The sequence below is a fragment of the Cibotium barometz genome, chromosome 55 (genome assembly GCF_041138505.1).
Source record: "Cibotium barometz isolate CiBa-2024 chromosome 55, ASM4113850v1, whole genome shotgun sequence".
Classification (NCBI taxonomy): Eukaryota; Viridiplantae; Streptophyta; class Polypodiopsida; order Cyatheales; family Cibotiaceae; genus Cibotium; species Cibotium barometz.
The window spans coordinates 10,473,587-10,494,080 of record NC_141100.1 but is presented as its reverse complement, the minus strand read 5'-3'; the positions used below and the strand labels follow the sequence as shown (position 1 = coordinate 10,494,080).

The 20,494-nt window shown below is 44.4% G+C and overlaps 1 non-coding gene across 1 annotated transcript; it reads right to left on the bottom strand.

The window, feature by feature from the left end:
• Positions 1–1,178: 1,178 nt before the first annotated feature.
• Positions 1,179–1,250, bottom strand: TRNAG-UCC (transfer RNA glycine (anticodon UCC)). Its single transcript has one exon. It is a non-coding gene; the product is annotated as a tRNA-Gly (tRNA).
• Positions 1,251–20,494: the final 19,244 nt, after the last annotated feature.

Below are 20,494 nucleotides of genomic sequence, written 5' to 3'. Positions count from 1 at the left end.
CATTTTGCATTTTTAAGAAGTATGGCTCACCCAAAGTAGAGAGCAAAGAGCGTGATGCCTCCAAAATTGAGAAGACTAATGTCTTCACTAGTTGTTGATGATGAGCCCGAGCTCGAGCCCGACCCCAGCCCTAGCCCTAGCCCCAGCCCCCCAGCCCCAGCCCCAGCGTGAGCCCTAGCCATCACAGAGTAAGCTAAGTTGACCCCCTACTTGTTATGTCCCCTGTCTGGACATACCGAGTCTTGTAGTTCTTATTGTAACCCTCATAGCTATTGCATAGAAGATCTCAAGAACCAATACCGTAAAGGGTAATAGAAATGGAAGAATGTTTACATTGAATGTAACATGGTTGAAGTGAAGGCTACAATGTTTGCACATGGTACAAGTGTGATTGTAATATGCATGCACTTGTTGAGCAGAAAGACTATAGACCTACTCGTGAGATGCAAGTGACTAGGGATGTTATTTTTTATCATGAGATAAGTAGCTGGTATACACCAATGAAGGAGGATTCCATAGAGGTAGATGTAAATAACAATGTGGCTAACGATTAAACAACAATCACATGTGCTTTAGTAGACTTGGAGAGTCCTCTAGCAGTGGGTCTATTGTTAGATCTTGGTCAGGAAGGTTGAGGCGGAATGCTAAGAATTTTGACACATCATTTGGTAATACTACAGGTGCTAAAAATTCAATAAATGCACATGTATCATGAAAGGAACAAGAGGGGAGAGAGAGAGAGAGAGAGAGAGAGAGAGAGAGAGGGTATGTATCCATGTATTTATGAATGCATGTAGACATGTATGCATCTTTGTATATTATCTATGGGGGGAGAGAGAAAGAGAGAGAGAGAGAGGTATGGGAGGAGAGAGAAAGAGACAACGAGAGAGACAAAGAGGTATGTATGCATGTATTTATGCATGCATGTAGGGCATGTAAGCATCTTTGTATATTATGAAGATATGTGTAGAGAGAGGTGGAGAAAGAAACTGCTCTCAACTATCCAAAATAGGCCAAAACCCCCCACCCCCATATCCAAGAATTCGTTTCCCAAATAAGGCAAGGCCCCAACCACCCTTCTTCAAGGTAAGAGCAAATCATACTACGATGCAGTTTTGCGCAGTCTGAGAAGACGACAAAATATATTAGTTTTTCAAGGGAAAAAAAACGTTCCTCGTTGCGTTCGCCGGGAGTCGAACCCGGGTCTATTGCTTGGAAGGCAATTATCCTGACCGTTGGACTACGGACGCTGGATACAAAACTGTGCTTGAATAGCTTTTCTATTTTATTACCTTTTTTTGGGCAATACCAAAGAGCGAATGGCCCAACAATAAATGCCTACCCTAACTTCTGTTCTCGAGAATTCAAACCTAATTCCCTGGCCGTATACTTAACCCTTGATGAAACGCCTATCGCACTATAAGCCAAAAAAAAAAAACCCTCTACCCTTTGTTGTTCTCCAAGGACCTTCAATTCTTACCATAGTAGCTCTATTGATCATCTAATGATGCCATTGTATGTCAATGAAACCAATCAAACTTTGTCGAACTTCATCATGCTTGATGATGCTTATAATCCTCCTTGCACACCATGCTTTAATCTTAGCCCATTCTTAGGTCCTTTACACCCAATCCTTTGGATAAACTCTCTGAATTATAACCTTACAAAGGTCATTGGTAAAGTAAAGCCTAAAGCTAACATAATCTTATATCGATGCCAAAGCAACCCATTGCCCACTTGAACTACTGTGCCTACTAGGTCTTTGATACAAAGAACTAGGTCCCACTGCCCACTTAAACTATTGCGCCTACTAGGTCTGTGATACAAAGAACTACGTCCCACTTGTCCTTCTTTTTAGCCATCTTTTTCTTGTTGTGATGGACCAACTTGCAGCCCAAATGAGATGTGTTTGCTAAAAGCAAGATAACTATAATTTCCCAAGAGATCATGCATGCAAATGACAAAAGGATCCTCATCTCTTGTTGAAATGCCACGTTGTGGAAGTAGCTAACACTCTCTCTCTCTCTCTCTCTCTCTCTCTCTCTCTCTCTCTCTCTCTCTCTCTCTCTCAACAATTTTGATAGCTTCTTTCTCTCTTGATTACCAAACAATAAGGAAATAAAGAACTTCACAAGGAAGAAAATATAAAGAACTTCAGAAGGAAGAAAATATAAATGATGAGATAAGGAAAATTGTTAGATATCAATGCTCCACCCTTATATTATATTATCCAGGCACCGAGCTAGCTCATGTTTGTATGGCCCCCATTATGAGGAGTAGTAGCCCCCATGATTGAGCAACCCAGGCACCCAATATGCCCATATTCACAGGAAGGTGGCCTAGGAGGCTAGATGATTTAGAGATAGCTTAGATTAGATTGGGCGCACTACCAAATAGGCTATATGCTACATTGGAATGTTATCTCTGTTGAAATATAGGAAATCCAAGTATTAGGAGTGTGGTGGATTTGATTTTATTAGTCCAAGATAGAGTGTCTAGCATTGTGACACATGGTAGGACACATGGCTCACATGCAAGAGCCTCATGTTTGTATATAGGTGTGCTATCTATTGTTGTATGGTGTGAGAGAGCTCACCACTTGGGTGGGAGTTATCTAGTTTGTTTGGGTGCCACACATTGTGTCTACTCTCTCTCTCCCTCCTCACTCCACTGTGTGGTTCATGAGTTTAATTCATGTGTGTGTACAAGAGCTTGTGAGCTCTAGTTTCCCCTCATCCCATAATTTCAACTTGGTATCAAAGCGGCCTTCCTAGAGGCTTGTGTGAGTTATGGTAAGTGCCCCTATATCATTCTCATGAGTGAGAAGAAAAGCCTAGTGGAGTTTAGGCTTCTTTTGGTTGCCGAAATTTGTAACAAGTAAAGGTTTATGCTGCAAGGTCACCTTCAACGAGGAGCAAAGGTGGAGATCTCTACTTCGAAAAGCACTTGGAGGAGGAGTATTCAATAGACAATTCATGGTTATGCTTAAGATGCCTTGAAAGTAGGTAGTTGTGGATGGTGTGATACCTTAATGGGAAGGTTGGAAGTTGGATTTTATACCCAAATGAGGGGCACATTTGGGAGTAGGGATGCTTCCTAAGAAAGCTGAATATGTATGTCTTATGGTAGGCAATGTGCCAAGCATGGAAGAGGAGAACAGAAGATTGTAGGCTATTCTCTGAGGAGCATATCAAAGAGGGGAGGAGAGAAGCTCAAAATGTAGCAAAGGATGCAGATTTAGGGCATCGTGGAGGGGTCCGTGGAGCAGCTAATCTGAAGCAAAGGGAGGGATGCGTGAGGTGTGGAGATGGACATTCACACACTGGCTCCTGTTAGCAATAACTGAGTGTAGATTGACCAAGTATGATAGTTGGTGGCTGTAAGCTTCTTGGAGTCACTGACTTGGGGAGGATTGTAGGATGGTATATGGGTAGGGGTGGGAGCATGAACTGGATAAGAGAAACTCATAGAAGAAAGATTGGGAAGAGGAACCACCTGGGAAGCAGGAGCAAGGGATCCAGGCAATGAAGGTGTTGGAGTATCAATTGGAGAAGAAGCAGCATTATAGAAATCTCCTGAAGCCATGTCCTTTGACAAGAAACCTTCTCTGAAGTAAGAGGGCTGTAAAAATAAATAGCAAATAACCTCCTCTCAAGCTATGCACGGCAAGAGGAGAGAGAAGAAAGGGAGGGAGGGTGGGATGCAGAAAGAGAAAGAAAATCTCTCAGGAACCCTATCCTCTGCACCTATAAGAGGGCCTCAACATCCAACAGCAAAAATGCAGGGCAGATGAAACCACTGATAAAAAACAGAAGTAGGAGGGAGCACACACAAGAGAAGCAAACCCTAATCCATATCCATCAATCATCAAGAAGGAGAGAAGCCATAGTCACCATCTCTCTCACTCACACAAAGGAGAACACAACATAATGTTATGTCCACACTACAAAGTAAACCTAATGTAATGTCCACACCACACATGACCAGTTGGACGCGGTCATAAACACACCACACGATATCTATCTACCATACTGTCACTCTGTCAGCACCCATGTGCTATCCTCCAGCTGTATACGAGCTTGACATTTCAACACTCCCCCTCAAGCTCGACATGTCCATCTCTAGGACTCCCAATCTAGTACGGAAATACTCGAACTTATCCTTACCAAGTGCTTTGGTAAAGATATCTGCAACCTGCTCATCTGTCTGTACATATGTCAAATCAACATGCCCATCTAGCACTTTCTCTCTGATGAAGTGATAGTGGACCTCAATATGTTTGGTCCTGGCATAATAAACTGGGTTGCTAGCAAGCTGAATACTACTCATGTTGTCACAATGAATGACAACTCTCATATCACTCTGTAACCTGACATCTTCTAGCAACTTCTTCAACCACATAGCCTCACATGCAGCTATGGCTGCTCCACGATACTCTGCCTCTCTGGTAGATAAAGCAACTGTAGGTTGCTTTTTACTGCTCCAACTCACAGCTCCACTACCAAGGCTGAAAACATAGCCACTGGTAGACCGCCTGTCATATGCACTACCGGCCCAATCTGCATCTGTATATCCATAGACATGCATGTCTTTTCCTGCCTCATAGAAAAGACCATAATGTATGGTAGTTTTTACATATCTCAGAATCCGTCTCACAGCATCCAAGTGAGGTTTACGAGGACTCTGCATAAACTGACTTACCAAACCAACTGCATAGCTAAGATCTGGCCTCGTAATGGTCATGTAGATAAGGCTACCAACCATTTTTCTGTACATGGTGATATCATCAAGCTCATCACCCAAATCAGCCCGAAGCTTCATATTTTGCTCTAATGGTGTCAACATTGGTTTGCATGCTGTCATACCATACTTTGCCAGCATGTCAAGTGCATATTGCCTTTGCACCAACCATATACCCTTGTTTGATCTTATCACCTCAATGCCAAGAAAGAACCTTAAATCTCCAAGGTCTTTCATATCAAACTCTTTGCATAAAGAGGCCTTGACCTCACCAATGCCTTTCCCACAATCACCTATGATAATCAAATCATCAACATAAATGACTATCATCACGATACCATCATGTGTCTTCTTCACATAAAGTGAAGAGTCTGCATTTCCAACCACAAATCCAATACTGACAAGATATCTGCTGATCTTGTCACTCCAAGCACGAGGTGCTTGCTTCAAACCATAGATTGCTTTCTTTAACCTGCAAACAAAAGTAGGATATTCTGGATGTACATATCCTTCTGGCTGTTCCATGTACACCTCTTCTTGTAGTTCACCATTCAAGAAAGCATTTTTTACATCCATTTGATGTAAAGCCCAACCTTTTTGTGCTGCTAGTGCAATGATAGACCTCACAGTAGCCATCTTAGCCACTGGGCTGAAAGTTTCATCATAATCAAGACCATAAGTTTGTGCATATCCTTTAGCAACCAACCTTGCCTTATGTCTCTCTAGGCTGCCATCTGACTTGCACTTTACCTTATACACCCATTTGCAACCAATTGCATTCTTTCCTTGTGGTAACTCAGCCAATTCCCATGTATCATTTTTGTCCAAAGCATCCATCTCTTCATCCATGGCTTTCTCCCATACATGCTCTCCAATAGCCTCTGTATAGCATGTAGGTTTCACATGCTTCACCATAGATGTCATGTATGCATAGTGCATAGCAAAATCTCGATATGTCAATCTTTCAACTGGATATCTGACTCTCTGGGATCTCCGCAATGCATGCGGGTCACTCTGTACACCTGTAACTCTAGCATGTGGTGGCACATATTTGTCCTGCCTAGCACCAGGTGTGCGTAAAACAGGTATGCCGAGCTCCTCATCCAAACTCTCGGAACTAGATGACTCATAACCTGTGATTCCAATTCCTTCGACCTTCTTCTTTCCTTTATCCATAGCACTACTCCCAGTGCTCACACTCTCATGCCTCAAACGTCCTGACCATGGACGTACACTACTACTCTCAGCTTCTGGCCCAGACATAGTAGTAGAACTAGAACTTGCTTGTGGCAAGTTCACAGGCACATCTGCCTCAAGTGACTCAATGACTCCCTCATCTTTTGCTTTGTACCAACTAGCAAGCTCATCAAACACCACATCTCGTGAGATGACCACTTGTCTAGTTTGAGGGTTATAACATTTGTATGCCTTTCGATCCTGTGCATATCCAACAAATACGCATTTCTCTGCCTTAGGATCCAACTTCCTTTTTCTTTCGTCAGGCACATGTACATAAGCTACGCATCCAAAGACTTTGAGATGTCCAATGTCTGGCCTGTAACCTGTAAGCCGCATCTCTGGCGTGCTTCCATGAATGGCTGCTGTAGGTGTTTTGTTCAGGATATACACTGCAGTAGCACATGCTTCTGCCCAATAGTAATCTGGCATGCTCTTTTCATTGAGCATTGCCCTTGCTACTTCACATATATGACTCTATTCTTTCTCTCAGCCACACCATTCTGCTGAGGTGTATACCTGCAAGTCAACTATCTTCTTATTCCATGTTTCCTCAAAAAATGCTCAAAGGCTTTTGAGGTGTATTCACCACCTCCATCTGTTCTCAAACATTTAATCCAACAGCCATATTGCTTTTCTACAAGAGCTTTGAAATCCATGAACTTTTCCAACACTTCACTCTTCTCTCTCAGAAAGTATATCCATGTCATCCTGCTGAAATCATCTATAAATGTCACATAGTATAAACTGCCTTTGATAGATGTGTTTTGTGCAGGACCCCATACATCACTGTGTACTATCTCAAGTGGCCTGTTACTCATATTTCCTTCTCTAGGAAACCTCAACCTTGCCTGCTTTCCAAACTGACAGGCTTCACAAACATGCATATGTCCATCATATTTGAATCTAGGCAATCCACTGACAATGCCTCTTGTTTGCATGTTCTTTAATCTCTGTATATTGACATGACCAATCCTCTTGTGCCACATATCAATGTCTTGCACAATCCCATTGCTTTTAGAAAACATGGCTGAGCTCAATTCTGGTATGCCTGCATCCAATTTGAACAACCTTCCTTCCTTCTTGCCCTTGGCAATCAATCTACAGCCATGCTTAAAGTCTTCCACAAAACAGCCATTCTCATTGAATCTTACTTGTAGTCCCTGCTCAACCATTTGACCTACTGATGCCAAATTCTTTGTAATGGATGGTACATATAGCACCTCTGACATATTCTTCACATTTCCATCATGCATCCTCAAAGGCACACTGCCAACATGTGTTATACGATGCTGAGTATCATCTCCTGTGACCACATAACCATTTGTACCTAATGGTTGCATCTTCTCAAACCACTCACCATGACATGTCATGTGGTTTGATGCACCTGAATCCATATACCATGACTCATCTCCAGCATTCTGAGAATCCATTGTCCCCATAATGTGCTTCATTGCAAAAAGATGATTTGAACTCCCATCATTGTTACTAGTAGATGCATAATTTCCATGTTGTGGTCTTCCATTCTTCCTGACATCATTCTGCTTTTTGTAACAATCTTTTGCCATATGTCCAAGTTTGCCACAATAGTGACATTCAATCCCATTCAAATTTTGTTGAGGACCTTGCCATCGTCCTCTACCACGAGCACCTGTTCCAACTCTCCCCCTATGGGATTGAAATCCACGACCTCCACGTGATCCAAATGATGATTGTGAATTCTGAAAATTCTGATTTGATTGTGGTTGAGTAAACCTGTCATTCCAACCACGTCCTCCACGGCCTCGAGGGGTAAATCTCCCCCTGCCTCGAGAGCCTCTAGATGAGTAAAAAGCCTGATTCCTTGCATGCTCATCATTGCTCGACGAGGATGCACCACCTGTAAGACTCATACCACCAAGTCCAAGCTTCAATTCTTCCATAATGAGCAATGACACAAGCTCATTAAAGTCTGGCATTCCTCCCAACCTTACTGAAATGGAAGTATCAAAAGATTTGTACTCCCGACCTAAACCACGCAATGTGAGAGCAACCAAATCATCATCATCCATTGGGGCATGAATTGATGATTGCGAATCTGCATAACCCTTGATTTCCTGAACATACTCGTGGATACTCCTATTCCTTCGTGTGACACTCTGAATCTGTTGCTTTAGTTGTATCTTCCTTGCACCAGTGTCTGTCTCATACATTCGGCACAATATACCCCATGCTTCTTTCGGTGTATCTGCATCTTGGATGTGAATAAGCAAGGCATCTGTTACACATATTGAAAAATAATGCAACACTTTCGAAGACCGCTCTACCCATTGCTTGTGAGCCAACAACTGAGCATTATTTGGTTGAGGAGGTAGGAATGGCTCCGGGTCTTCATCCGATACGAGACTCCATAAACCTTTGCCTTTCAAAAAACTCTTCATTCGAAACTTCCACACTTGAAAGTTAGTTCTGTCAAGCTTCTCTCCAACAATCTGTATCGGACCATCTCCATGTTTGCAAGGTAGTAGACGTACCCCTTTGATTACAATGTATGAAGTACCTGTAATGCTCCAAATCTCTCCAAATCACATCAAATGATTGCAATATATGTGCTTTTAGATCCCACAATGCTTTATCAACAAGGTATACTCGATCAAGGTTGAAAACAAATGATACTTCTTCACAAAAAATTTTTTGGTTTTTTTTCTCGCCAGAGAACCAGTCAAAGATCTTGCTCTAATTCCTTTAAATCTTGTTCAAATTTGATGTTTATGCATTCATTGGCTTCATAACACATTGCTCCAACATATCCTAGAAGGGTTTGATCGAATTCTTCAAGGTTAATGAGAACCACCAATTTTTGTAGCTCCCTGGTTTGCCTTTTTCTGCATATGTCAGGTACCACCTCTCACTAAAAGTGCTCTATCTCCTTCAAATCTTATCCAAATTCAAAACTTTTTGAATCAAAAGTTTAGCAACTCATAGGACTCTACTTATACCAAAGGAATTAGGCCAATTTGATATAGACAAGGATTAATGCCTTGATTAATAATGCTCTGTTTTTGGACAAACTTTCTGCAAACCTGCACACCTCTGATAAATGACTTCAATGAGCTCCAAATACATCAAATGAGCTGCAACCAAGCTTCACAATGTCTTAGCAATGCCTTTGCTCAACTCCCCAAGCTTTGAATGGCATCAAATGGAGTAGTAATGAGTGAATTAGACCAAAAACTATTCAACCTATCCAAGAAACTGCTCAGAGATGCGCCGCCTGCTCCAGAGGGTTGTAGAAGAGGGGCAATTCACATTTGAGTTGATAGGTCTCTTAGCAATGACCTAATCTATCACGGGTATGAAGGGCAAGCTCCAATTTTGAGTAGAGTTGCCACATTTGATCCTCCACGGGGCATATATTCTCTGGTTTGCAGGAGTCAAAAAGACCAGAAATTTTCTTTCACAAATCTCCTGAAATACATCAATGTTTCATGCAATGGTTTGCTCCAGTGTTGCTAATACATGTGCCCTTTCACAATACATGAGAACCTCTGTGTTTCCTTTGTATTTGCCCCAATACATTTGACAAAATACATTCCTTCACAAGCTTTCCATGAAAGCTTCAAAACCAGAAATTTTCTGCTTGCTTTATGCACTTCAATCTTCACTGAACTTGCTCTTTGGCACCTGCAATCCGCTCAAGGGAGTTTTTCTACTCTTACCAGTTAGGCCAAGCTTCAGATCTGTAACCGAGGTGAGCTCCACAGCTTTCTTTTGCTCCACAGCTTCAATGGAAATCTTCACATCTTCTTCTTCTTCTTCCCTCTTCTCTCACTCACTCTCACAACACAACTAATGAGCTCTAGGCTCTGATACCATGATAAAAAACAGAAGTAGGAGGGAGCACACACAAGAGAAGCAAACCCTAATCCATATCCATCAATCATCAAGAAGGAGAGAAGCCATAGTCACCATCTCTCTCACTCACACAAAGGAGAACACAACATAGTGTTATGTCCACACTACAAAGTAAACCTAATGTAATGTCCACACCACACATGACCAGCTGGACGCGGTCATAAACACACCACACGATATCTATCTACCATACTGTCACTCTGTCAGCAGCCATGTGCTATCCTCCAGCTGTATACGAGCTTGACATTTCAACAACCACACCATGTTAATCTATAGAGTGGTTAACATTTCCCCTTCCTAATGGTGATGACCATGTCCTCGCATCACCTAAGTTGGTGGTGATGCTATTTTTGGGGTGAAAAAGGGTGGATCATCCAAGATACGCCATGGAGTTTTACGTCCAAGTTTAAGTGGTATAGTTTGGGAACCGCCGATCCAAAACCGGATGCAAGGCAAAGTGATTATCCATGTGGGACACGATATTTGGTATGCTAATAATGCTCACCAAGAAGGGGCTTGTACAAGAAGCTAAGCTTGTGTGAATACTTTCTCATAAGGTTTTGGGTATACGGCATTCTTGGGGTAATTGAGAGTATTACACTCATAGTATCCTTATGCTTGGGGTAGCTAAAAGTATTATACTCATAATATCCTTGTGCTTTTGTTGTGTTTGTATATTGCTAAAGGATTGGTTTGCTAAGGTTTTTAACTTCTTCAACTACTTCTTGATCTCCATAGTTGAGTGTTAGCCATGGTAAATGAGCAAGTTCCTTAGCACACACCATTAGTTGTGTAGGTATAGCAGAATGAGACTATTTGATGGATAGGCTTAGTTAACTTGCTCATTGGATGCTAATGTTGAGACCCCGGTTTTTCTTCTTAATGGAGTTTATGTTTTTCTTAAATCACATTGGTTGTGTATGTAGTGGAATGAGACTAATTGATGGATAGGCTTGGTTAGGTTGCTCATTGGATATGATAATGTTGAGACCTTGATTTTTCTTGGTGGAGTTCATGTCAAGTCAAGAGCTTACCTTAGCCCAAAGCATGTGTCATTAGGTCTTGCCTTAGAGTGGCAAAATGCAACTTCTCAATGTGGGTGCGCTAGCTCATCTATCATGTTTTCACTCCATTGTCAACAAAATGCTCCTTTCCCAACAAGGTAAAGGGAGACGTCTCTATGCCTTGATGGAGGCAACAAGACATCCATCTTTGTGGTGGTGGTTCTCTCTCATAAAAGGCAAGGGGAGAAAAAGAAGCTAATGCAAGAAGAAAACCTATTTAGCATGCATCCATAAAGAAATCAAGATTCAATGGCATACAAGTAAGCAAGAAGAGGGAAGAGGAGAGTTCACAAGAAGAGGGAAGAGGAGAGCTCAGTGCCATCTTACAAAAAGATAAGTGTCCATTCTCATGTGAGGTAAATGGTAAAGTGCCTTCTTAAGGTGGTAGGTTAGGCAGGTGAAACCATGTGTAATGTATAGAGTGGTTAACATACCCCCCTTCCTAATGGTGATGATCATGTCTTCGCATCACCCAAGTTGGTGGTGATGTTTTCGTTGAGGTGAAAAAAGGTGGATCGTCCAAGATACGCCATGGATTTTTACGTTCAAGTTTAAGTGGTATAGTTTGGAATAGATCCAAAGCCAGATGCAAGGCAAAGTGATTGGAAGCTTTGGGTAGCCCTAATGGCAGGCAATAGCATGTTGAGGTGACATGGAAAGTGATAGGAAATGGAGAGGTTCTTCATGCCATGCATTCGTTGGTTACGGAAGTGGTGTGGATCCTTCAACATGAGGTGGTTGGTATGCGGTTTGTACCTTGCATCCTGTGATTGGCAAAATGCACACTAGGGTGACATGGGAAGATGGCAGTCCATATGAAAAGCAAAGGTTACATGCATTAAAGCTCATTGGAGGTACTTGGAAAGGTCGAGGGTTCTCCAGGCAATTAATTGTACCATGGGCTTGCGTCACTGTACCTGGAGGGTTGGCATTGACGAATTTAGTTGTAGGTGCATGTGTTTGTGTGTGCTGGTGAGATGTAAGATGTAAGAACTGAAAAAATTTATGATGCCCATAGTGAAATATATAGTTATGATGTGCATGGGCAATAGGCAGAAGGTAGGTGAAAGGTGTGCCGTGTATGTGAACTTCTTCACATGAAGACTTCTCTAACTCAAGTACTTTCTTTGACTCTCTTTGCTGCTTTTTATTTGATATTTACTTGACATCTCTTTTCTTGGGGAGTCAAGATCATTACATTGTTTGAAGCATGGCAACAAACTTTATGCATGTCTATGCCTACAGCTTCTTCAATGGAGTTGGGTGGCCTCTAAGACTCGAGGGATTTGGCATTGTCAAGCACTTGGGATAGAGACAATGTAGAGAAAATGGGTGGTGTGGTGGCCAAAGATGAGGCCACGGGCCGTGAGCCAAGGTCATACCATGGGCTACGCTTGTACCCCCGCCGTGATTTCCCCTATCCTCAAATGTACCTAGAGAGTTCTCGCTGATGAGGCTCACGAAAGAAAAGTGCCTATGTGTCTATTATTACAAGGAGAGTTCGTGGATATATTGCAGGTGGCGTGCATGGGCATTGGGCAAAAGGTGGGCCCCTATAGAAGCTTTTTATGATGAAAACGCCAACATTGTGCTTTCTTCAACACTTTTCATTCTTCTTTCTTCGACTCTTACACATGGTTTCAAAAAGGGTATTAGGGCTCGTTGATGTGTAATGAGGCTAGCTGATAAGGAAAGTGTGACTAAGGTTGGGTTATCCATGAGAATGAAAGAATTTGGGACACCTAGTTTAGCAGGTACATTGGTAAACCACAAACTATGGGTGGATTGCCAGACATGGCCAAATGGATATAGGTGCTTCTTGAGCCACTTTTTGAAACGTTGTGACTGTTTGGCACTCTTACTTGAAGCATGGCAATGTAAGCAAAAAGAAGGGAAGCATTATAGAGCTTCCACTCTGGCACCTTGAGGGTGAAATGTGGGCTTATCGAGACAATGCCAACCTTGGGCATGTAATTTGACCTTTTGGGCATCTCTATCTCACTTGATTAGCATGGATGTAGGCAAGTTTTGTGCCATGGAGGGAGATGTAGATCATGGTTGATTGAATCACAACTTTGTGTGAAGATCTCCATTTGTATTATGGATCCGACAGTGTCATAGACCGTGACTAGGATACCCATTTGATTGGGCAAGATGGAGGATTCTCCAATGGGCATCTTCATGAAGTCCAAGTGTCCCTTGCATGGATGGAGGTCTAGTAGGCCTTGTGAGTGTGTAGAAGTTTGAATTATGATTCATGGATGGAAGAGGACAAGACTGAGTAAGACAATTGGATCAAAGGAAAGTATACAAAGTGTTGGCATGGGGCATGGGGCATGGATGTTGCATGGCAAGAATGGGATCCAATGTCAAAGTGTTGTGATAAGGAGAAGTTGAGACCATCGGGTGTGTGAAATACATGGATACATGGATACATGGATACATGTTGAATGGAATACAAGGTAGGAAGGACTCTCGGGTCTAAATTCCTAAGTGTTGGTGGCAAAAGGATGTGAGTGAAGATGGTTCAATGCACACTAGAAACTTGTAAGGGTCATGTTGTAAGTGGAAGCAAATTTGGGTTTAATCTTAGTGGGATTTTCTATAAGACTTGTGAGTTGTTAACAATTAGGCTATCTAGGTGATGCACCTACAAGCAAACCTAGCTATACCAACTCTACCCTTCATAGGGAGAGTGCTCTACCCACAAAGTGGGGAGATTTAGTTGATGTCGATGTTAATGTTAACATTGTGTTGATTACGCATGTTAGAATATCGTAGTGTGTCTTTTCGCCATCGGTTATTATAGGTGATGGTGTTAACTTGTGGCTGAAATCGAGGTGGTGGTGTGCGGTGGGCTTTACCTGATGGCTTGCTCCTCCAGGGCTTTGGTTTGGATGTCGGTTGTGGCTTGAAGTGTTAGCATGTGTTAGAGAAGCTAGGGGTGCCTTGGTGTGGATGGCGGTGTTGCCAATTGGTGGTGTTAGTATGTACGGAGGTTTTAGAGAGGCTCGATGCTTGGCTTTGGGATGCCAGTGTGATGAGGTTATTGGAAATCGAGGAAAGTGTTGGGTTTGGGCTAGTTCGTATTGGTGAAGCGGTGGGATCGAAAGTCAATTCTTGCTCTCACCTTCATGTACTCTCAACAAGCTCTCAAGCCCCCATCTTCTCCCCCATTCTTCTCAAGCTCTCTCTCCATGTTGCTCACACTCTAAGGTTATTGCTTTGCTAATGATGCTTGAAATTTTCTTTGATGAATTATGGTAGGATGTCACAAGGTCTTTGTAGCACTGACAAACCTTCTTGTTTAAAGTTGCACAAAATTTGGCCATACAAAGCCTGCAAGTTTTGCCATATGGTTGGCAAGCCACCACGGTGCTCTCTCTCACCTGGATGTGTGCAGTTGTGCAGTTGCCTCCCAAAGTGTTGAGCAAACACATGTGCTACATTTGGCCACATGCTTAACTCCTGAGGCATAGAGGGTAACTCCTTGTATGCACTCAGCAAGTAGTATCAGAGCAAGCACGAAGGCGAAGAACTATTTGCCCATCCCCACAATGAAAGTTGGGATGCCACTATAGTTAACTTTGCTACTACTAGCACACTTGATTGATTCTTTCCTTTCCAGTTCCAAATGTGAAGTTAGTGTTATGGGGTCTTACAACATGGCGCACACAAGCGTTATGGGACCTTGGTGATCCTTTTAAGCCTTGGGGTTGCTAGATGGTGCCACAAAAGTGTTTGCATGGTTCTCTTTAGGGTTTGGCACCATGGGTGGCTCTTCTTTAAAGGGAACAGGGATGGGTAAGGCCATTGCACATGGGTAAGGTGTTGCCTCTTGCTTCTCAAAGTCCACAAACTCTTTTGACTTCTATGAAGGTGGTGTCAGCACATGAGTTGAGGTGGAAGTGACCTCCATTTCTGCTTAATCTTTAGAGTGGGCGCATTGGCTTTTGGTCTGTCCACTCCATCTTTGGTTTGTTGTTTAGTGACATGATTATGGAGGCTTATCGTGTAGGTTTTATTGACTTTGGAAGCCAAATAGGGGTTACCTTTGTAGAAGCCTTGTGCTTCTAATGGCCTAGTTAGGACCCAACAAAATGTCAATGCTAGGCTCAAAATGGGGTCTGAGGTGAACTTGACTCTCTTTGAATTTGGAGAGTGGGGTGCTGTCCGCAAGGTTTTTGGGACCCAAACAGAAGGGTTTCCATCATCTTAGATGTTAGAAGCCTTGAGCTTCTAACATCTTAATGAAGATGAGAATCCAGCCAGGCTCGCGGTGTGGGTAAAACTTTGTTACGTGGGGCTCCCATTTGGTAGATCTCTATTTATGGGTGGGCTTTGGGCCAAATGATAGCTACGAGGTCTTTGCTTGAGCATCATACTTTCCTTGGCTAGCTAGGTTACTCTTGGGTACCCACTCCTTCATACCTCCCTACTCCTTGAAGGGTTGTTAAGGTTGAGATTTGGGGGATGGCCTTCATCTTTGCCATCTAGATTTTGGAACTCCATAATGGTTTGAGGGGGGGTCAACGTGATGAGACTAGAGGAGTGTTGAGTATAGTACGTGCCCTTATCCGCCACCATTCCATGGGAAATCTCAAGTGTTTTGGTTCTTTTATGCCATTTGATGATGCAATTTGTGGGGCCGCATTCCACCCCCTTCTAAGGATGATACTCTCTTTTATTGTACCTACATTAGAACTTCCAAGATGCATGTTTAGTTCCAATATAAAATTTTGCTTCAAAATAACTCCCAATAATGACCATGGCCATGGATTGGGAATTTTTTACCACAGTAATGGCTAAGGATGGTGCAAGGTGGCCTAATGAGGTCCACGTCTCCTAAGACAAAGTGTTGTGGCCACAGCTTTAGTGTCAACCAAGGTAAACCATGCAACTAGATGGTATATTTGTTAGGAGAACTCTAACTCAAGGCGACTCTTCGTTGCCGCGGGGCTTTTGCGTGCGTGCGCGGGATGCCATCCGAAAAGATTGCTTGGATAAGGGCAATCGATCCGTGAGTGTTGGATGAGTTCCGGTACGAGTAATCTGACCATAGTGGGCTTGATGACAACCTTGCTCTATTCCCCTCGAGACACTAGGTTTCCAGCACGGTGACCAGGGGGTGCCACTTCAATGTTGAGGGGGATCGATCCGAGGATTTCGTGCTATGTAATGGGTGTTTTCAAACAGTCAATCCACTCATGGGTGTTCATTCAACTCCTAGACCCGTACATCATAAAAGACGAGAAGTGCGGGATAGGCAAAGCGAAGCACTGGATCGGTAGCATTTCTTTTTTTATTCAAGAAATTCTGCACTATAAGGTAAATGTTCACCTTAATGAGAAATAAACCGGAGGGAAGTTATGAGCGTTACGTTCATGCATAACTTCCATACCGGCGGTTAGCACGGTTTATGATATCAGCCCAAGTGTTAATAACACGACCTTGGCTGAGCCGATTCCATTATGGATTCCATCCATGGTACTGTTTTGAATGTGTCAATCATGAACAAGGATGTGATTTTAGCACCATCATCCAATCGTGAAAACGTTGTCCCAAGCTTATGTGGAAGAGTGCCCATGGTTTATTACCAGAATGTGAATCCAGTTACTAATACTTGGTGATGCTTCTACCTTGAAAATATATAAAATCAAAAATATGAAAGCTAAGTGCCTTAAAATAATAGCTCTCTAAAGCTCTCCTCTAAAATAATAGCTCTCTAAAGCTCTCCTCTAAGGACGCCTCGTCTTTGAAAGCACTGAGGCCCCCCTAAACCCCTGAATGTTCCATGAGACTATCCACATATCAATCTCTGTGGGAGGAAGAACTAACAGAACTAACCTCCACTCAAAGAGTCTTGGGCAAGGGTTTAGATTGGGAATAATCACAATCCTAGGACAAAGGTGTGCCAAGTGGGCATGGATCTTGTCCTCCATGTGATGCCAATTTGTCCTAGTGCAAGAATATGCATACTCCAAACTCCATCAATCACAATGGAGGTACCTGTAAGAAGGGGGGAGAGGTACTCGACTAAAATATGCATGAAAACAAAAGGCATGACCTTCAGGCTAGAGGCCACCATCTCCTTGTCCTGATCTCTATGGCCTGATCCTCCAAGCTCCATCCTAGCCCACCACCAGTGGCCATAGATGGGTGAGTACGTCGATGATGTGCAGGTCGTGAAGATGGTGGGAGAGCTCAACTACCTATCCCTAGATGGCCATAGTCATCGACTCCGAGTCCCACTCCATCCCTAGGGCTACACTACTCAAGGGGAAAGAGTAGATCATCATGCCATTTTCTAGCGTAGAGGATTTGGAGTGGTAAAAAACCACACATATCCAGATAGGAGCTACTGTCTCCTCAAAGATATATGTCCCTTCCGTCAGAAGACATTGAAAGACACTATAATCAACAAGCTGCCCCAAGATCCTGGGAGGCCTACCTCGGGAGTCTGGCGGTGGGAGAGCCCTCACCAGGGAAGCAGCAATGGTCATCTCAACCGACTTAGAAAAACGGTGAGCCAAGCGCAGCAAATGGAACTCGTTGGAAGTCTCCGCCCGCTCTCCAAGTTGGGGAATGCTCTAGAGATGCAGAGGAAGGGGGGACGACAAGCTCTGATGAGGAGGATGGGACAGAAGGAACTCCTATGGGAAGAGTTAGAGGAGGCAAGGATGGAGGGGGAGAGGGGGGGAGGGGAAGTAGGGGGAGGGGGAGGGGGAGGGGGAGGGGGAGGGGGGTGGAGGGGCAAGAGAGGGGTACGGCTAGGAGTGATCCATTGGAGAAGGAGGCAGTTACAAGAGGCTCGTCGGGGGCTCGGCAGCACTGAGAGCCAGGGGAAGTATCACGGGCAGGGGAATTGGCCACCAAGGGACTTGTCACCAAACAGGTGGGTGCTCTAAAATAAATGCTCTTGAAATGATTCTGTGACAGAACCAAATCCTCCTGTAATCTACCAACCTAATGTGTGCAATGGCGACAAGCGCTCATTAGCTCTGGTGGTTTGCTAACGTTCCAAGTGCAAGCCTACCATCTACCACTCTCTGGTCACTAGGTTATTTTTGCAGTTGGGACCTAGTGCCTTGCTACCTGATAACCTACTTCTCTCTCTACCCCCTGGTGTGGATTTGATCGAAAAGTGAGGGGGGAACCACGAGAGGTGGTCTCCTGGACACCGAGGGCAAGCCGGGCGGCTAGATGTCCCATCTGCCTATAACCGAAGCATTGGTGTCATGGAAGGCCTGAATAATCCACTCGCTTGAAGGATAGGTTCACCCCACAAGCATGGAATAGATATAACGAGGCGGCACACAGAATCCGACGAGGCAACACAAATTCAAAGGGATGGAATCCTGACTACCCATGCGAGAGCCGAGGCAGTAGTGGGGGGGGGGAGATTCCATCACTCTCCCGATGGCACAACCAATAACCGCGAGGAGAAGAGGAAGGTATTCCTTCCTCCTAAGGCTTGGGAAGCATACTATCACTGTGGGGGAAGCTCGACATGCCAGCAAGTGGATCAAACGCAAGGTCAAAGCCGTGCTGCCACCGTGCAAAGAAGGCCTAGCCCGTACGTAATGCAACGGGGCTCAGGTGCATGACTCAATCTGACACTATTGGTGGCGAGTCGAACTCAGCCTGATAGTGGCCACGTCCCAGAGGATGAATGTCGGTAATCTTTGTAGGCCCACCGATGGGGCCGGCCTGCAAAAGATCCCTGGGTTGTCTGTGTGCTAGGTGGTACCGACAATCTTGCATACCATAGTGGATGCCTCCAATGATGCAACAGTCATATAGTAGTAGCGAGAAGCTAAAGATCTGCTTTCAAAAAGGATAAGGAAGTAACGACGGCCTCGATCAGGGACTAGCTTCCATGGAGTCCTCCTGAGGGTGAAGACTAGAATGAAGCTGTGACTTTCCACCAAAGAAGGGAAAACCCTAGAGCTAAGAGAATTGCAGGCACCGGACGGAGGGGATGAGGTGACAGAGGAGAGGCTACAAGGGGAAGGAAGGCGAGATGGGGGGAGTGAAAGGCCGGGGAGAGCAACAGAATGACAGAGAGGGGGGGGAGGCAATGACCATAAAGAATAAGGAGGGCGGGCTGAAGAGAATAGAAGGGGGAGGGGGCTAAGGCGCCGGGGGGCGCATGCGGAGAGGGGGGGAAGGAAGGAAGGCAATGGCAAAGGGATGGGGAAAGGGGAGGAAAGCGCAGAGGGGAGGGGGGGAAACACAGGCGGAGAAGAAGAAACGGCGGTGAGGGGGGTTCGAGCGAGGAGAGGGGGGAGAAGCTCAGGCAAGAGGGGGGTGGGCAAAGGGGAGAGGGGCACACGAAGAGGGGGTGGCGCAGGGCAGAGAAGAGACAAGAGGGAGCTAGGAGAGAGGTGGAGAGAAAAAATAGGGGCAGGGGCAGCGGGGAGAAGGTGGAGGGAAGCGCAAAGCGCCAGAGGGGCAAGGGCACATGCAGCCAGAAAACGGAGGGGGGGAGCTCAAGGTCACGCTACCACTTTAGAGCGTCCGGTGATACCCACTCTTCTCACAGGGTTGACTAGTACTGATAATCCACTGACAAACCTTCTTGTTAATGAAGTTGTACAAAATATGGCCATACAAAGCCTACAAGTTTTGCCATATGGTCGACAAGCCACCTTAGTGCTCTCTCTCACCTGGTTGTGTGTAGTTGCCTCCCAAAGTGTTGAGAAAGCACATGTGCTACATCTGGCCACATGCTTGACTCCTGAGGCATAGAGGGTATCTTCGTGTATGCACTCAGCAGAGCAAAGCAAGCGCGAAGGCAAAGAATTATTTGCCCATCCCCACAATGAAAGCTAGGATGCCACTACATTTAACTTTGCTACTACTAGCATGCTTGATTGAGTTTTTTAATTCTAGTTTCAACTTGTGGGTTAGTGTTATGGGGTCTTGCAGCATGGTGCACACAAGTGTTATGGGATCTTGGTGATCCTTTTAAGCCCTGGGGTTGCTAGATGGGGTTGCTAGATGGTGCCATAGAACTGTTTGCATGGTTCTCTTTAGGGTTTGGCACCATGGGTGGCTCTTCTTTAAAGGGAACAAGTATGGGTAGGGCCACTGCACATGGGTAAGGTGTCACCTCTTGCTTCTCAAAGTCCATAGACTCTTTTTACTTCTATGAAGGTGGTGTCAGCGCATGAGTTGAGGTGGAAGTGCTACTCTCCATTTCTGTTTAATCTTTAGAGTTGGCACATTGGCTTTTGGTCTGTCCACTCTATCTTTGGTTTGGTGTTTAGTGACATGGTTATAGAGGCTTGTGGTGTAGATTTTCTTGACTTTGGAACCCAAATAGGGGTTACCTTTGTAGGAGCCTTGTGCTTCTAAGGGCTTGGTTAGGACCCAATGAAATGTCAGTGCTAGGCTCAAAATGGGGTCTAAGGTTAACTTGACTCTCTTTGAATTTGGAGAGTGGGGTGCCATCCGCAAGGTTTTCATGGCCCAAACAGAAGGGTTTCCATCGTAGAAGCCTTGAGCTTCTAACATCTTGATGAGAGGATGAGGATCCGACCAACAGGCTCGGGGTG